We start from the raw sequence: 18,216 nt of genomic DNA, 5'->3' as shown, positions 1-18,216 counted from the left end.
ACACAGGTACTGCAGGAAGCAGTACCATAGGCGAAACTGCTGCCATTGCAGCATGCTCTGAAAGTGACACAGAGGAGCCCGATGTCAGACCCTCCACTGACCACCATCATTCCCCCTGTCTGTCCCAGAGCAGCCCCCATGAGGATCCCACACAGGGGCATTCAGAAGATGAGGACTGGCCATCCACCCCATGCCCTGTCGAAAATCAGCAGGAGGGGAGCAGCCCCTTCGTAACACCATCTGCAATAGGCATGGGCCAGCAGAGCCAACATTCCCTGGAGGAGATAATCACGCGCCAGCAACAACTCTCCTCGCTTATGAATGAGCATGCTGCAGAATGTGGGGGGGCAAGGGCAGCTATGGAACTATGTACAGAGACCCTGAGGGCTGAAATGGAGCGGAGCACTGAGACCCTGAGAGCTCAAATGCAGTCCTCCTCAAAGGACATGTGTGCAGAACTTGCCGCCGTGCGGCGCGTGCTCTCAGAGCTCGCCAACTCCATTCGGGACATGTGTGCACATGAGCAGGCAGGGACCTCCTCCGCTGCCAGTTCCACCCAAAGCAGCCCCATCCGCCGATCGGGGAGGAACCTGCGCAGCACAGGCAGGGGTGCCCCGGGGGCCGGGAGAGGGGGCTTGCAATATCGGCTGCCCACCGTTATCATGCAACATTAGCCACTTAGTCACAGGGTGTGTTGGGGTGTTCAGGGGGGAGGTGGGAGGGGGGAGTGGGTGTGTTGGGGTGTTCAGGGGGGAGGGGGGAGGGGGGAGTGTGTGTGTTGGGGTGTTCAGGGGGAGGAGGGAGTTGGTGTGTTGGGGTGTTCAGGGGGAGGGTGGAGTGGGTGTGTTGGGGTGTTCAGGGGGGAGGGGGGAGGAGGGAGTGGGTGTGTCACAACAATTCACATTTAAAATACACATTTTCCTTTTGCACAAATCAAATGTGTTGTTCATTGTTCATTGCGTATGTGTGCTTTATTGGTGTACAGTCCACAGTGTGCATGTCCCCGACACACACAGTGCCCCAAGTGACGTCTCCATGTCATACACACCAGCCGTATGTGCTAGAAGCATTGGTTGATGATATCTTGACGCATTTCACGCCCCTCCTGTGCATCACCTCCTCCCTGAGGTGCGGCTCCATCTGCACCCTCCTCATCCTCATCGTCAGGTGGTTACAGTTCTGCGTCAGGGGGCAGGGGCACATTTCGTCTGATGCACATATTGTGTAGCATGACACATGCCATGACGATCTTTGCCACCTTCTCATGGCGGTACAGGAGGGCCCCACCAGACCTGCTGAGGCAGCGAAACCGTGCCTTGAATAGGCCAAATGCCTGCTCAATGACCACACGGGTACATGTATGTGCACGGTTCAAGTCCTCCTCGTGCTGGTTCTGTGGGTTCCGGACTGGTGTAAGGAGCCACCTCTTCAAGGGATAGCCTGCATCACCTGTATGTGGGCGAGAATGTATGTGTCAGTCATGACGTCTAATTCGAAAATTGATGTGCCACCATGGCTTGCATCCAACTGTTACTTTGGACCACTTCTAAATGCACTAATTGATTCACACTATGCGACCGGTATATGCTCATGGCTCTCATGGCCTGTTTTGCATGCCATCAACCAATGTATGCAGGGGGGTCAAGTGCCTTGTGAGAGCCCATCCACTGTGTTCGTTCATGCCGTTTGTTTTGGTGGCCTGGCACGTGTCCTGTGATGTCAATGCTCACATCATTGCAACATTGCTGTCGGCCTCATCATGACCCCAGTGAGCAATACTGATGTTTATAGGGACATTTTGGGGGCCCTGCTGTCTGTGTGATGGTGTGTTGATGTTTCTGTCCTTCATGTGCCTCCTTCCTGCGTAGTTATGGGGGACAGGCATTTCGGTTGATGGTGTTTGGTGACTTGCATGTAGGTGGATTTCGTTGTAGTCAATGTGGTCAGAATTGGTAAAATGCACTTGCAGATGGTTGTGTCATGGTTGGGACACAACCTCATTCACATGGTAGGGCTGCATACATCAGGCATTGGGTTTACTGGTGTTGGGTGAAGTTTGTTTTGCTTTAGGGTATGATCTGGCTCCGTTGTCTCTGCTACTCATAGCCAGGTGGAGTGTGCATCACCCCCCCCCTTTTAGGCAGGTGGAGTATGCATCATTCCCCCCCCCCCCTTTCAGCCAGGAGGGGTATGCATCATCCCCCCCCTTTCAGCCAGGTGGAGAATGCATTGGTACATCGTTCACCTACCCACTTCACATTTCCATGGTCATGACATTAGACTCACCGTGTAGCCAGGATCTTGGGCCTGCATGTCGCTCCATGTAGAGTGGTATTGTGGAGTTCCTCAGGACCATTGAATCATGGGTTGCTCCGGGGAATCGGGCACAACAATGTGTGATGATCCTGTTGGAGTCACAGACCATTTGCACGTTGATTGAGTGAAATAGTTTACGGTTGCGGTACGGTACCTCCATGGCATGTGGAACCACCAATTCCACATGGGTGCAGTCGATGGCACCAATGCAACCAGGTATGCCGGCTAGTGCATGGAAACCCACTTTGGTGTTTGCAATCTCCTGGGCAGTCCGTGGTAATGAGATGTGGTCGTCTGTGTGCTTGAGGAGGGCATCGAGCGCTTGGATCAGAGTACGTGAAAATAATGGTTGTGAAATGCCATGCAAGTGCCCCACTGTGTGCTGGTAGGTGCCTGTGGCCAGGAAGTGGAGTACAGACACTACCTTCAGTAGGGGTGGGATGGCGGTTGGTGTTTCTATCATGCTGACGATGTCGTTGTGTGTCATGTCTACGATGGCGGTGATGGTGTCCCGGTCCAAACGGTACAGGGTGTGGATCTGCTCAGCAGTGAGGTTGAATGGACTGGCTCTGATGCGTGGGATTGGGGGCTGCCTGCGTGGTGGCACTGGCTGTGCTGGTGGGGCTTGCTGGCCCTGCCTTGCCCTCCTTCTCCTCCTGCATCACCTCTGTGCTGCCTGTTGTTGTTGTTGTTGTTGTAGCACTTGCATTGCTATCAGGTCCTCCAGCCCCAACATTGCTAGTCCTATTGGTATCATTGTGGAGTGTGACTGGGTGTGGGAAGGGGTGGGGTGTGCTCTTTATGTACTTCCTGAGTCTGTATTGCCTCCACCTGTGCTCATTCTGTGCACCTGTGGCAGCTGGGTTCACTTCACATGGCCATTTACGGTTGGTTCGCGATGGCGTAATTATCACCATGGCGGTAAGGTACTTAACAGGCTTTGTGATGGCGTTAGGTGCATGTCCGCTTGGGTCGTGATCCGCTTAGCTTTGCGCCATGCCGCCATTTACGGCGTGGCAGGTCGCGTGTGCGCGACCTTGGTGCAGTTAGCGGGAGCGTTAACTACGATGCCGCTAATGGCATCGTAGTTAACGGTCATGGGTCATGATCGGACCTAGCGGAAAACGATGCCGGTAATCATTTACCGGCATCGTTTTTCGCTTACCGCCAGGGTCGTAATGAGGCCCATTGTGTGCTGGTTTGTTTTTAGGTGGTAGATATTATGTGTTGTTTGGTGTATGGGTGATTTGGGTGTAATTGGTTTAGTTTCCTGTTGGGTCTTGCAGAGTGTGTGTAATTTGTTGTGGTTTTTGATTTTTGCTGTGTCATAGGTATGAGAAAGTTGTGTTCACTGTTTGAGAGTGAGTGTGCAAGATATTGGAGTGATTTTAGTCGGGTTAGTGGAGATTTGTCTGCGTCCTTTTGGTGAGTTCATATTATCTTATGGTGATTTGTTGTAGAATGTTTTATTTTTTTGGGTGGTCATGTTTTAGTTTGGTTGTTTTGGTGTCTGCATTGTGATGTGTTGTCAGTTTTCCTTGGTTGTATTTTTCTGTTTAGCTCAGTGAAAGAGACTGTTGTTCGTATTTCACATTTCCTTTGTGAGTGAGTGCCAAAGTTTTGCTGCGACGCAGGTGAATGCTGTTTTTACACCATGTCCTGAGGAGCGTTATAGTTTTTTCACTTCCACATGGGCTCTAAATGGTCCCTTTGCTTCCCTTATCTCCAATGTTAACAATGTCTTCCTGTTCACAATAATCAGATTTTTAATTGTGTTTTCGTTACACTTCTTATGGCACTTCTTTTTCTCAAATTTTGTCACTAAATTGTCTCCTCCAGCCATGTTTCATATCTGTTAATGTTTTTCAAGTTGGGCAGGCCCTTCCTAAAACAGCTGTTGGATATCCTCTCATTGGCGGCTTTAATGTTAAATTCCAACCATTGCACTCTATGGCCCACTAAATGTACCTTGCAGTTCCCCCAAAGTCTACTTTTACTCATTTTGCTTTCAGCTAGAAGTGAGAATTCTTTATCTACATGATCACTTAGGTCAGTGTTGGTCAAGTTAAACTCGACAACGTACTCAAACAGGTTCCTAGGTAATAGTATATAATCTATCTTCAAGGTGTGCCTTCCGTTAAACCATGTGTAGCACAAGTATCTATTGGGGTCGTGGCCATGATCAGTTGTCCCATTCCCATGGAGGCGAAGAAGGACGACCAGGCATCCGTACCATCAGCCAGACCCTCTACCGGCCCCTCCACCGCATGAGTGTTATCATTGTTCTTTAGATTATCATAAAGGGTCGAGCCAGCCCATGTTCTCATGTCAAGATTACATTCGTTTTTTAAGTCCCCCACAATTACATAGCTCTGACGGGTGTTACTGTGTAGCCACCCCTCTATGTTTTACAGCTTTGCCATAATATCCTCCATCAATGTGTCTCCTAGGGAGTTGTATGCATTACGAATCAAATCATTCTGACTCTGAGGTTCCAGCCCCAGTGTCACCAGCTCGGCCCGCATGTTCAGTTTAGCAATTTTGTTGGAAAAATTCCATCAATGATCGCTGGCTGCTGGCCCCTGCTGTGAGGCTGCCTGAAGGTCTTCTCAAAATGTTCCATTTGGACATTCTCTGGAATGGCTTATAGTCATCCAGGTTGTGCTGATCTAACATCCAAGTCTCTTGGAGCATTAACACATTCAAGGTCAGCAGAAAGGACTGACTGGCGAAGTGGTGTGTAAGTGGAAGCAGTCATTGCAGTCTCCAGCCTTTTCAACTGAAACCTGTGCAACAACTTGGTTGGAGTCCTACTTCTCTGTTTACCACTATTGGCTGTGCAGGAGTTAAAAACTCCCAGGACCGCGAAGCGGAGCGAAGTGGTGTGTAAGTGGAAGCAGTCATTGCAGTCTCCAGCCTTTTCAACTGAAACCTGTGCAACAACTTGGTTGGAGTCCTACTTCTCTGTTTACCACTATTGGCTGTGCAGGAGTTAAAAACTCCCAGGACCGCGAAGCGGAGCGAAGTGGTGTGTAAGTGGAAGCAGTCATTGCAGTCTCCAGCCTTTTCAACTGAAACCTGTGCAACAACTTGGTTGGAGTCCTACTTCTCTGTTTACCACTATTGGCTGTGCAGGAGTTAAAAACTCCCAGGACCGCGAAGCGGAGCGAAGTGGTGTGTAAGTGGAAGCAGTCATTGCAGTCTGTGCAGTCGGCTGAGGCAAGGCGGGACACTCTGTTTTACCATCCATCCATCTAATTCACCAGGTAAAACCCGTATTGTCTTGAACTATGGCCGCCCTATTGACATTTCATTGACATTCTCATTTGACTCCTGATTAAGAGATTAAGTGCAGTGGAGCTGGTGGGTTCCGTCATTGTTTGTTTTGGTAACTCAGCGAGTGTCCATTGCAACTGTTAGAGTAATTGAAACGTGTTGGTGTCTCCTCTGCATGCTCAATATACTTGAAGGAGCGGGCGTGTGTGAGGAGCAAGAGGTGCCTTGCAGGACGACTACGCGCTTTGTAGCCGTCCGAACATAACCCTTATCTCATCTCGGCGTGGGACGCAGGAGAGGGGCTGAGCGGCGACTGCGGGCTTTGAAGCCTTTGAGCCGCCTGGCTGTAGTGTTGCTGTTTATCTCCGTGCCTGCAGTGGGAGGGGCGCCACTCGGCGTCTGTTGGGTCTCTTAATAACTGAGCCGGTCGGCTCCATCGAGACTTGCTTCCTGGTTGTTAAAGCGGGGGAGGAGTTGAGCGGTGCATCTGAGCATTGCAGCCCCTGAACTGTGCTTTATTAATATATTCTGCGCTTACGCGTGGGAATTGTTCCGACACGCGCAAGAAGACGCAGCTGCTCTGTTCTTTGCAATTCCTCCCGCTCGAGGATCTTCGAAATCTAACAGTATTCCTGCTCATTGTTTGTGAAGTCGCATTATGAAATTAAGGAGTACCCCATCTCAGGATGAGCCGGGAGCCTTAGAATGGGAGGAAGCGGAACTGAGAAAGTCTCAATTGGAAAGTGGTGTTAAATGCTCTATAGATGAGCACAGCAGGGGGCAAATGAGGGAGGCGGGGGAACCGCAATCGCAAATCCAAGTGCTTGTGCATGTAAATCCTTGCTTCCCCCTTGTCTCCACGCCTGTCAGATGTGTGGAGGCCTTGGATTCTGAACCCACCCTAGCTGACAAGTGGAAAAAAGGGCTAGAATATACTACAACAACAAATAAAATTCACAAAAAAATAAAAGATCATTTTGGGGCTAATAAAGTAGTCCCTGACAAATCTACCCGTGGATCAAACGATATACAATCAAGCCCCTTAGATGATGTCTGCCAGCCGGATGATCGTGACAATTGCCACTCTGCTCTGGACATGAATGCTCCAATATTGAGTAATCTGGATTTCTCAAGCACCGAAGACATCCAAGTACTTGAAGGTCCGGCGCAGGTCCTCCAATTGGTTGAAACATCTGCTGTTACTAGCCCAATTGCAACACAGGATGAAACCTTGGCTGAACAGCCGGAGTCGAATGTCAACACATTAACTGCACTCAGCTATGTGTTGAATTCTTTGGTCTCTGTTTTTGAACTCCTGAAATCTGAAGTTCAAATTCAATCTGGGTCTATGATGGAATTAACGAAAGAGGTAGCCGCATTGGACGGTTCCATAGCAGGTTGCTGCAATGCCGTTAATTCATGTGTTTTGCCGAAATTACAACTGATGCAACTGGAGTTTACCAAACAAAGTTTGGATATCTCTGCAATACACAGGTCCATTGCAGACATTCATAAATCCAAAGAGGCCGATAGATCCTTAAAACAGGATCTGTTGAACCAACTCCAATTGCATAATCGAAACTCACAGGGACATGTGGGAACAGAGTCTACGGAGGCAGATCCCACAAATGATTGTGAATCATCTCTTTCAGCATCCACATTGGAAGAATTTATGAGACTGGCAAATATGAATGAGGATCTTTTCCATGCAGTCCAAATGGAAAAATCCTTAGCAACCAATATCAGCAGTCAGCTGGACTCTTAAGAGGCTGTAGTAGAAGAAGTTGGACCTATAAGTCCACATCAAGGAAGAAAGAAAATGAGGAAGAGGGCAGCAAGAAGGGCCAAAAGAATTAAAGAAAAAACAGCACAACGGAAAAGGGACAACTTACAAAAAAAGGCAAAGAACCAGAGTAAAGTAAAGCAAAACAAATCGGTTACTAACCTATTTGTAAAGAGAATTGGAAACAATCACTTGGCATCCACAGAGGTTGAGCAGAAGATCGTTGAACCAACACCCCTCACTAGCTCACTTAAGGGGGGGGGTCCACAGAGAAAACGTAATCACGAAAAATTCCCTCAATCTGCTCATGATAATATAAAAATATCGGGCACTATTGAAGACATGGCCGAACGCAACATGCTCACGAAGGGATCCCAAACAGAAAACCTCCCGGATAAACCGGATGTAGCCCATGTACCATCTAAACCAAAGAAGTCAATTCCATTGGCCCCCATCTTTTTGAAAGGTAAACAAAAGATGAGGGCAAATGTGCCACTGAATGCTGGTGAAAATGTGGTGGTGAGGAATCCTAGCATGACGATTGCGCCAATCTTCTTGAAGAAAAAGAAAAATAGTGCCCGTCAGAATTTTGATGAACTGAGTGACTGTGAGTCAAATAATAGTGTAGATGCGAGTATGCGAGCCAGAGCCCAACCATACTCACCACTAGATGCTTTGGTAAAAGTAATTTTGCATAGTGAGTCACAGAGCTCACAGCGTCTGGAGGCAGAGCCGGCAGTGAAAACGAGAAACACAAGTGACACCATGGAAGTAAGATGGAATAGTGGGGAGGATGCAAAGGCCCATAGATCTGAAATCAGGAAAGCAGTAGATGCTTACATGCAAGGCCTCTCTATTCCTCCACTCATAGACCCAACATCGTTAACCAACCACTGCAAATCACTTAATGATGTTGAAAAAATTGTGGGACTTGTGAACAAAGCACAGAAGGGAAGTGATAATGGAGGGTCTGTCCCAATGATCCAAGGAGCAGCAGTATCAGTGACTACCGCCGTAAATTCAAATGCAAACACTTTAAGGATCCCCACTCCTGTAGCCGATTCTGATTTATCTACCTCTCCACAATTGGGCCTACCTATGGACTTTTCAAAGGATGTATTAACACTGATTAAAAATGCCCTAGGGGACTTGGCTCCGAATTTGAAAGAGAAAAAGAACAATGTGATCCCTACTAAGAGTGTTAAAACACAAGATATGTTGGGAATGGGAAAAGTCACTCCTCGAGTGGCACTGTGTTCTATGATTGTGAAATGCAGACCAGCCCCATGCACGCAATATGATCTGAACAGAAGAGCGATACTAGCAATTTTTTCAGGTATACCGTTGCTGGAAGACATAATTTCAGCTGATTTGACCTTGGTGGAATTTATATCAAATCAGAACTTAAATGCAGTTCGAGTGTGGTTCCAATCCAGAGCAATTTGTAATCTGGTATGGCAGGCGAAAAACTCATTATTTGATCTGGGTTTTTTACTTGACACAGAAATGGATACCGTATTAGAACCTAATATGTCAAGCAATGCAGAACCCATGCCGAGGGCAAAAACTGTCGCAGCAAATGGTCAAGATTTAAATCAATTGTCAAATGATAGGAATTTGTGTGCATGCAATTGCAACAACAACTCAAATTAGCTATCTAATTTGACAAAGTTAACCCCTCTTACTTTGGTCAGCTGGAATTCGCGGGGTTTCAAACATTTGCTGAATAATAATGAGAGTGGCCTAGGCAAATTTGACATAATTTTGCTGCAAGAGACCTGGTTACTAAGCCCCATACTTTGGTCAGGATATCAAATACATTTGAATCCAGCTAGGAAGCCCATTATAGGCAGACCCACTACGGGTCTGCTGGTAGCGTTGAAAGATGATCCGGGAACATCGTCACAGTTGTGGGCCATGCCGAATACTCATATGCTACTTGTAAGGGCAGTGATTAACGGTGACATCTACGCAATTCTGAATATATATTGGAATCCAGCAGCTATTACCACTGAGTGTTTCTTTAGGGATTTGAATATGATATTTGACATTGTATCTGCGGATTACAAGATCCTGTACTTCATCTTAGCAGGGGACTTGAATATGAATTGCTTAGCAACAAACGGGACACACAAGAGTGAAAAACTGTTACAATGGAACACAATGGTTACTCACAGAAACTTGCAAATGCTGAATGGAGCATTTAACACAGATATGCCCCCTGCACCAACTTGGAAGAGAGGAAATTCTACGTCCACAATTGATTACATATATGTAAATTGTGCCTTATGGTCAGCAATGTGCTCCTTTTGGGTGTCCTCATCTGTGTTAAGTGACCATAATATGTTGTGTGCTAGTTGGCAAGTAATGGCCAAAACTAATGATATCAAACCTAAGCCAATAGGAGGTGGTTGCATTGTGGTAAATGGTGGTAAGAATCGACTCTGATGGTCAGAGAACGCCTTGTGGCACTTCAATCAAATTTTATACGACTCAACTAGCTCCATTAACTGGCAAACTTCAAATATAGGATTAACATATAGCAACGCAATGCAATTGTACAGTCAACAGAAGGTGGTGAATTCCAATGGAGAAAGTCATATCCATGTTTTTGATAGCTCCATATTCATTAGGAAGAGAGCTTACCGTGCTGAGGTAAGAAGTTTAGCAAGGCTTCCTCTCTCCATTAGATCAGCTCTCACTAAAAAAGCCCGCCTGAGTTATAATAACTGGGTCAAAGGACATCGAGCAAATCTTTATCAAAAAGATGGAACCATTATGTTGTCGACTCTGGCTGATAAAAACATCTCAAAAATGTGGGCAATACTAAATCAAACTAATAATGCCCGCCAGTTAGATCTTCAAACCTCACTAGTTGAGGTACATCAGTGGGTAGATAATTTCCAATCCCTATATGCCTTACCCATAAACACGGTCTCGACACTAAATGCACAACAAGTGATGAGGTTCTGGTTGCATACTGATCAGAAGGAAATAAAACACCTAATTATGACCTCTAGCAACTCGTGCGCAGTAGGCCCCGATGGGATTTCAAATGCCCTGATGAAAAAACATCCTGAAGTTTGGAGCTCAATTCTCTACAAAATATTCGCTGCAATAAATAAACATAAAAAATTACCTAAAACATGGACGGAAGCCGTTACAATTCCGATTTACAAAAAAGGTGACCGCCAGTTACCAACGAGTTATCGCCCAATTTCTTTATTGGATGCTCCGGCGAAAATATTTTGTAGAATAATATTAAAAGAACTTAATGAGTGGGTAGATCAAAACAGCCTAAGAGATTTATTTCAGTCAGGCTTTGTTAAAGGCATGGGCACAATACCGAACATTCTAGCCCTTTCGATGATTCAATCAGAGCAAGCTGATGGTGGACTCCCCTTGTATCTGGGGTTAATCGACTTCAAATCCGCCTTCGACTACATTGATAGAGACATGTTAATAACTAAACTTAGACAACATCGGTGTCCAACTTCTCTTATAAACCTAGTGACATTGTTACACACCTCTACATCCATGCGAGTTAAATTAAATATGGGCGGAAGATTATCACCAGCTATCCATACCTTTAGAGGAGTGAAGCAGGGTTGTGCTCTTGCCTCTTTTCTATTTAACTTTTTCATTCTGGATATAGGCCCTGTACTAAGGAACTGCGTAACAGATGCGCCTCGCATAGGAACTCAAAGGGTTCCCTATTTACTATACGCAGATGATTTGGTACTATTATCCTGCACACCTATAGGCTTACAAAACATGTTAAACCAATTAGGCTCATATACAACAGCGAATAACCTTGTGATCAATACAGCCAAATCCCAAATTCTAGTTTGTAATAACAATTTTTCAAAAAAATATCATTTCGAGTGGTCCCTTCAAAACTGTGTATTAACCAAAGTTGTCACATATAAATATCTCGGAGTTTACATTGAACACAAAAAAACCCTAAGTACTACAACAACTGAAGCTAGGGTTAAATTAAGCAACTTGATTTCACAATCGAAAATCATTCTTAGAAGATACGGGAAATTCACAGTGAAACATATTGTGCACTTTTATAAGGCCAAAGTAATTCCAATTCTGCTATATGGTGTCGAGGCCTTGGCACCACAAACACGTACATTTTGGGATAGCATAGAAGCCAGATTTTGGAAAAAAGTTCTAACACTTTCCCCAGGAACACCATTGGTCATACTGCGACATGAACTGGGTCTGGTCTCCCTATATGACCATGTACTATGGAAGCAATGTGCTCTTCTACGAAAAATGCTGGATGGTATAGGGAAACGCAGCCTTATAAATGTATTGGCCCAAAACTTATTAACCTCAAAAATTGGTATGTCACTGAAGTGGAGAAATCATACGCTAAATGCGGGTTCTGATGCTTCGGTAACGATCGAGCTTCTTTTGACAAACCCTGACCGTGCCAAAAATAAAATTTACCAAGCAGACTGGATATCCAACATGACAATCTGCTCAAAACTCAAGGATTTTAACCCCGAGGCATTTGGCGTCAAAAGGTATGGGGTAATAGCAGAGTATCTGCTAAAATACCCATCACCTGCATGCCGTCAGAAATATTTAAGATTCAGATTAAATCAATACGAAACTAATGAGATTTTGCATAGAAGGAAAGTAATACCAAAGGACCAGAACTTCTGTCGGCACTGTAATGACAAAGGACAATGTGAAACATTACAACATCTTATAATTGAATGCCCCGCTCTACATGACATCAGAGTGAAATGCTTTGGAAGTAAATTGTTGGTTCAGAGCGGCACTAGTTCTAGGCAAATATGGAATCTTTTGTTTTCTAATCCAAGATTAACTATACAGCTCGCAATTGTGCAAGTTCTTAATTTAATATTTCCTGTTACGAAGACTGTCTGTATCAATTCGAAGTGAATGGTAGTCTGATGGTTGTAACATAATTATTCATTCTACTCTGCTTTATTTTGCCTCATAATTATTTTTAATGAGATGCAAATAATTATTTACTTATCTTTTATTGTTGTAAGTGTGGATGCGCAAGTTTTAAAAAAAATGATAATGAGTGTAAATATTTGAAAAGTTGGTTTTCCAGCTATAACAAATAAATAAAAAAAAAAAAAAAAGAAAGGACTGACTCTTAGTGCTTTTGGCAAATTAGCTAAATCTCCTCGTATTCCATGAGACCAGCAACATTGGCTTAATATTTCTTCCTGGTCGTCAGGGGCTCGATCAAATGCCCTTTCCCTTTCTTGTTCCATGCTGTCAATGTGATCGCTACTGTTGAAAGCTATTGCCGCCATGATTTTCTTGGCAAGATAGTCTATGGGACTTAGTACGACCCTGGCGGTAGCCGTGCCGGTAAATAACTGAGTCATTTTTTTCTGGTGCCCGGTAATACAGACGTACCGGGGCATTACAGCTCCGGTGTTCCCAGTAATTCCATGTTGCCGGGCACCAAAAATATTACTCCCCATTTCCATTTAAGTCCCATTGGACTTCAAGGGAATGGGAGGAGGGATGCACCGGCACCATTAATGAATGGTGCCGGTGCATCCGTCAAGGTCTGCGAGCGGGTGCCGTTCCACCCGCTAGATCAGACCTTGTGGGCAGAAAGGCACCCGCTCGCAGACCGAGTGTGCCGGTCCGGTAACAACCAATGAGTCCCCATATCTTGCTTGCCTAGTTTAGGGCGGGATTATCCTTGTTTAGATAGGGCTTCTTTCTTGCCCTTAGTGATGTAGTCTTGTATCCTCTCGATAGTATAGCCCATATCTAGCAGTGCTGGCGAATGAGAAAGGATCAGTTCCACTATACTGGATGATACCAAGTATACTGCCACCCAATTCTCCTGCCCTGCCGATTCCGCCACCTCTAGCTTTAAAATGTATAAGTGCCAATTGTGTTGCTTATTGCACATCTTGTATGATTAATCAGACCAGCCCTGTATCACAAAAGCGTTGTTTAACTAAAAGTGTGTGTGAAATATGCAGTCATTTTTGTTCCTAGAATGAGGTGTTGCACATGCACAGAGAACGCTTGGGTCACCTTACTGCCCTGCCTCGGACTATCTGATAACACAGTTTCATTTGAATGGCACTCAAGGGAAATGCAGCATCCTTTAATAAATGGACACACAAGAAATCACAATACTGAAATGAAGCAATGGCTAATCCAGATGAAACCAGTGCTCTGGACTGTATTCAGAGATCGGCATAGACATATCGGCCCTGGCACGCAAATCCCTATTTTACAGGCAAATAATTACATGAATCAGGGCCATAAGGTGTATTTATTTGGTTCCATGTGTTAATAACCCCACAAAAATATAGCCATACAAAAGTATTGCCATATTTGTTTGGCAATATTAAGGCATGAAACCTGCGGGAGTCACTCCCGCAACCCCCACATTATTTTTAAAAGAGCGGGGGACACCCCTGCTCCAAAAAAAACTACAGAAATGATCCCCCCAAAAATCTCGCCTATGGCCGTTCCAAATGACTATATATACGGCAATACTTTTGGTGGGGATAATACGCAGTGATACCATTTATTTGCAGTTAATGCAAGTGGAAGATCTTTCTCCATGCACAGGCATTTTTTGTCTTTTTTCCTGGTGAGCATAGCACTTTTTTCTTTAAATAAAAAAGATTTACATTTTTTTAGATTTCATTTATTTATTATTAAAGTTTGAAACAACATTGGGCCCTGGCCAGCTTTTCGATGGTCGCCCAGCTCTTGGTTTACACCATGAATGAGTGTATCTGTTGGTGGTATGAGTGTACCTTCTTCCAGTTGCATGCTTCAGCATGACTGCAACACGGTACATGCATTTTCCTGCTCTCCTCACCAACCTAACCCAACCCTCTCTTTCTTTCCGATTCACAGTGCGCGTTGAGACGCTGCAAATCAAAGCAGAGCAGGACACAAATCCCAGTAACTTGACATACCTCCTTGTATTAACATGGTTTGAAATCACTTTCCATCCATCGACTTTCTGAGTGGGAAAGGTATGCACAGACGTGGGTCCCATGCCTTCTGGGCCTAGAGACCTAAGCTACTCCTCACTGATGAGGCCCAGCATGGCCGAAACATGTCTGGGGATGCTTGTGGTCTCATGCAGAAGGGATGTGACCTAGAAGTTTGGGCTGGATGCCCCTTTTGGGGCAGGACCAAGCCTGATTTGCATATGTTTTTTCCCTTCTGTAATGGCTTGGCAGACTGAAAAATGATGGTCTGGAGGGTTGCCCACAGCTATGCCCGTGGTTATGATTAAGTCAAATCCTTCCAGCCATCACTGTTTTGTTTTGCTAATGTCACCCCGAGTGGGACGGGTATGCCCAGATGTGGGTCCCGAGTCTTCCGGGACTAGAGACAAAAGCTTCTCCTCACTGATGAGGCCCAGCAAGGCCGAAACATGTCTGGGGATGCGTGTGGTCTCGTGCAGAAGGGATGTGACTTAGCAGTTCAGGCAGAAATGCCCCTTTTGGGATGGGACCAAGCCTGATTTGCACATGGTCTTTCCCCTTCTGTAATGGCTTGGAAGGTGAAGAAAGATGGTCTGGAGGATTGCCCAGGACAATGCCAGGGTTTATGATTAATTCAACACTTCCAGCCATCACCTATTGAAATCACAGTGAATCAGAAATCAGATTCCACGTGCTGTTTATCCAAGTGTGGCAGCAATAGCATTTTTGAAATCACTTTTTTTCCCCTCTCGACATAGCATAATTCATTGGGGATATGCATGTAAGAAATATTCCTATTTTTTGCAGTAGAACATGGAAGACTCAGACATGAACACATCTGTTATAACATTAGAATAGATTAACTAAGGTGGGTCCCTGCCAGGGCGCGTGCTGGAACCGAGAAAGAAACATAGACAGATGGAAGTGACCCAATGGCATTAGCTGCAAGGAACCCTTGTGCAGGCTCACATGCATACTCACATACAGACTGGGTGCCATGTGAATATGGGAACATATGTTATGTGTGCACAAGCAATTTGCTGTTAATTGCTCAACATTTACCATGCAAAAAAACTGGGGGGTCTCGGAATGTTTTACTAATTGTACACACCAGATTCCAATATTTCAGATGTAAGGGGTTAGGCCAAGCCTTTTCATACCCAGCATAACTTTGCTGGTGTTTAATAAACATGTCTAAATGCTCCAACCACAAGGCTGTGAAGACTATGCTGCACAAAAAATATAGTTGTCGGCAGCCTTGCAAAATGTCTGTTCTGGATGCATTAAGCTATGTTTAAAGCTCTGTACAAAGTAGCATTTCCCTTTAAGGGAAAGACAATTTAGTGAAGCAAAAGGAATGCATTTAGGCTCATTTGCATAACCACAATGCTGATGTGGCCCTGTAGCGCAGGTGAACTTCCAGCGATGACTACTAGGTGGCACTGTGACATGTGTGACTTGGCTCAAATTAGTGAGCAATGCCCCTTTGCATTGCAGGCCAGTTTCATCTAATCCCATTCCGCCATAAGTAATTTACCGCATTTGACTGCAAATGACTAGTTTGGGGTGGGCTTGGGTATGTAGGAGGGTGGAGTGTGTGGGGTGGGGAAGGGAGTGTGGGGGCTTCCCCTTCTGTAGAAATGTTATGTTATTGTGGTTTATGCTGCCACCTGCTGCCATTTCTATGGCCTCAAGGCGCTCTGACAGATCTGAAAAGAAAGTAGAGCTGGGAGGGCTTGGGAGCTTAGTTAGTGGGATTGAGGGGGGAGAAGTGTGTTTGTTTGTTTGTTTGTTTTATTCACTTATAATGCGCACCAAACCCGAAGGTAGCTAGGCACAGCAGTACAGACAATGTGAGGCTTAAGTTACAGGGTTGTGGGTAATATACAGATACATACAGTTCTATACAGATTACATACAGGCAAAATACATACAAGCCAAGGAAGTTACGGGCTATAGAAAACAGCATATATACAAGCACTAGTAGGACAGCAAATCACTAGCCAGAAGGAAATATAGTCGCATGAGCAGCCGCTAGTTATGGGCAACTTTCAGGGAATTGATGTAGTTGGATCTAAATTTCGGCAAGGGCTGCTCCTCACGTAAGGGGTGAGGCAGTGAGTCCCATAGTTGAGCTGCTCGGACCTGGAAGCTGCTCCCCCCAGCCTTCGTCAGTTTGTATCTTGGTATAATGAGGCTGTTGGTATTGGATGTTCTCGCTGGACGGGTGGAGGTTCTCTTTAGGAATTTGTCTGTAAGATAGCTAGGTGCGGCATTATTCAGAGCTTTGTGAACAAGGGATGTGGTTTTTAAATGGATTTTCTTTTGGATGGACAGCCAGTTATTTTGGCGCCTGAAGTTGGATATATGCGATCTTTTGGTCACGCCGAGAGCTGCGCGCAGGGCATTATTTTGCAAATTTGGATTCTGTGGATGACGGATTTGTTGGCGCCAATGTAGAGGGCATTTCAATAATAGAGCCCAGATAGAATCCGGGCTCAGGCTAAGATGATGCAGATATTGTCAGAGAGAAAGTGTTTGCCTGTTCTAATGAGCTTACAAGTGTAAGCTGTGGCAGATGCCATGGACTTCACCTGTTTGTCAAAGGAGAGGGTGGAGTCCAGATAGAAGCCAAGTGTCTTCACTTCCTTGGACACCTTGATGGAATTACCATCAATCAGGAATGAGGAGTAGTCTTGGTCTAATTTTTTGAAGTAAGAGTGTGTCACCATGATAAGCTCTGTTTTATCATCATTTAGGCATAGACCGTGGATTGGCATCCATGTCTGGATGATGATATACACCCGATTTACCAGGGCCAAATCCTTGTTATAATCCCCTGAAAGGGAGAGGAGAATCTGGGTATCATCTGAATAGTTAGTGTAGGTGATACCAAGATGGTCCAGATCATCAGAAAGGGGCTTAGTAAATATGTTGTATAGTGTAGGGGAGATGCAAGAGCCTTGAGATACTCCGCACAGGATGGGGATCGGGTCAGCCCCTGCCTGGAGGAGAACACCCTCATAGTCCTATCACTGAGGAAAGACTCAATCCAGGTTATGTCCTCTTTAGAAAAATGTGCCGCTGAGTCTAGGTGGCTGCAAAGGACCCCGTGGTCCACAAGGTCACATGCAGCTGAAAAATCTAGCAACAAGAGGAGAGCCATTTTACCTTTATCGCGTAAGTCATCTATTTGTGCCTTCAAATCAATGAGGGCAGTCTCAGTGCCGCGTTGGGGTCAGAATATTGATTGACATGCTCCTAAGAGTTCATGTTGTTCCAAGATTTTTTGAATTTGGATATAAGCAATCTTGTCCAGTATTTTAAGCAGAAAAGGTACTGTCGTGATGGGCCTGTAGTTAGTAGATATAAGTGGGCCTCATGTTTGCTTTTTAAGCAGAGGCAGTACCCACAATTGTTTCAGATTGGTCGGTACCATGGCAGACGTGAATGAGGCGTTAACAAGTTTCAAAATAAATGGGGAACCATCTCTAGCAGCATCTTTTATAAGCTGGGCGGGGCAAGGGTCACCCTGGCAGTTGGATGGCTTAAGAGAGAGGATGACTTTCTCCACCTCAAGAATAGAGGTTTTGAGAACCTTAATCGTGCAACTTGGTCCCGTTCCTTAGTAGGGGGGTCGGTGTTCAGATTGTTGATCTGGGATGGTTGGATGAGAATGGCTTTTTTCTTGGATATTTTCTTTTGGGGCATGGTTATTTTATTTGAGAGTATTTGTTGAATATCAGAGCACCATGTTTTATCTTTGGAACATGTGTCCGGGATGTGGATGTGAGACCCTAGTTCCTTGAGGATGGTGAACAGTTCCCTCATATCCGAGTGGCATTGGAAATACGCTTATTGTAATTA

The sequence above is a fragment of the Ambystoma mexicanum genome, chromosome 14, assembly GCF_040938575.1.
Source record: "Ambystoma mexicanum isolate Mex_15411 chromosome 14, UKY_AmexF1_1, whole genome shotgun sequence".
NCBI lineage: Eukaryota > Metazoa > Chordata > Amphibia > Caudata > Ambystomatidae > Ambystoma > Ambystoma mexicanum.
The sequence above is the reverse complement of the archived record's forward strand: the minus strand, read 5'-3'. Positions refer to the sequence as shown.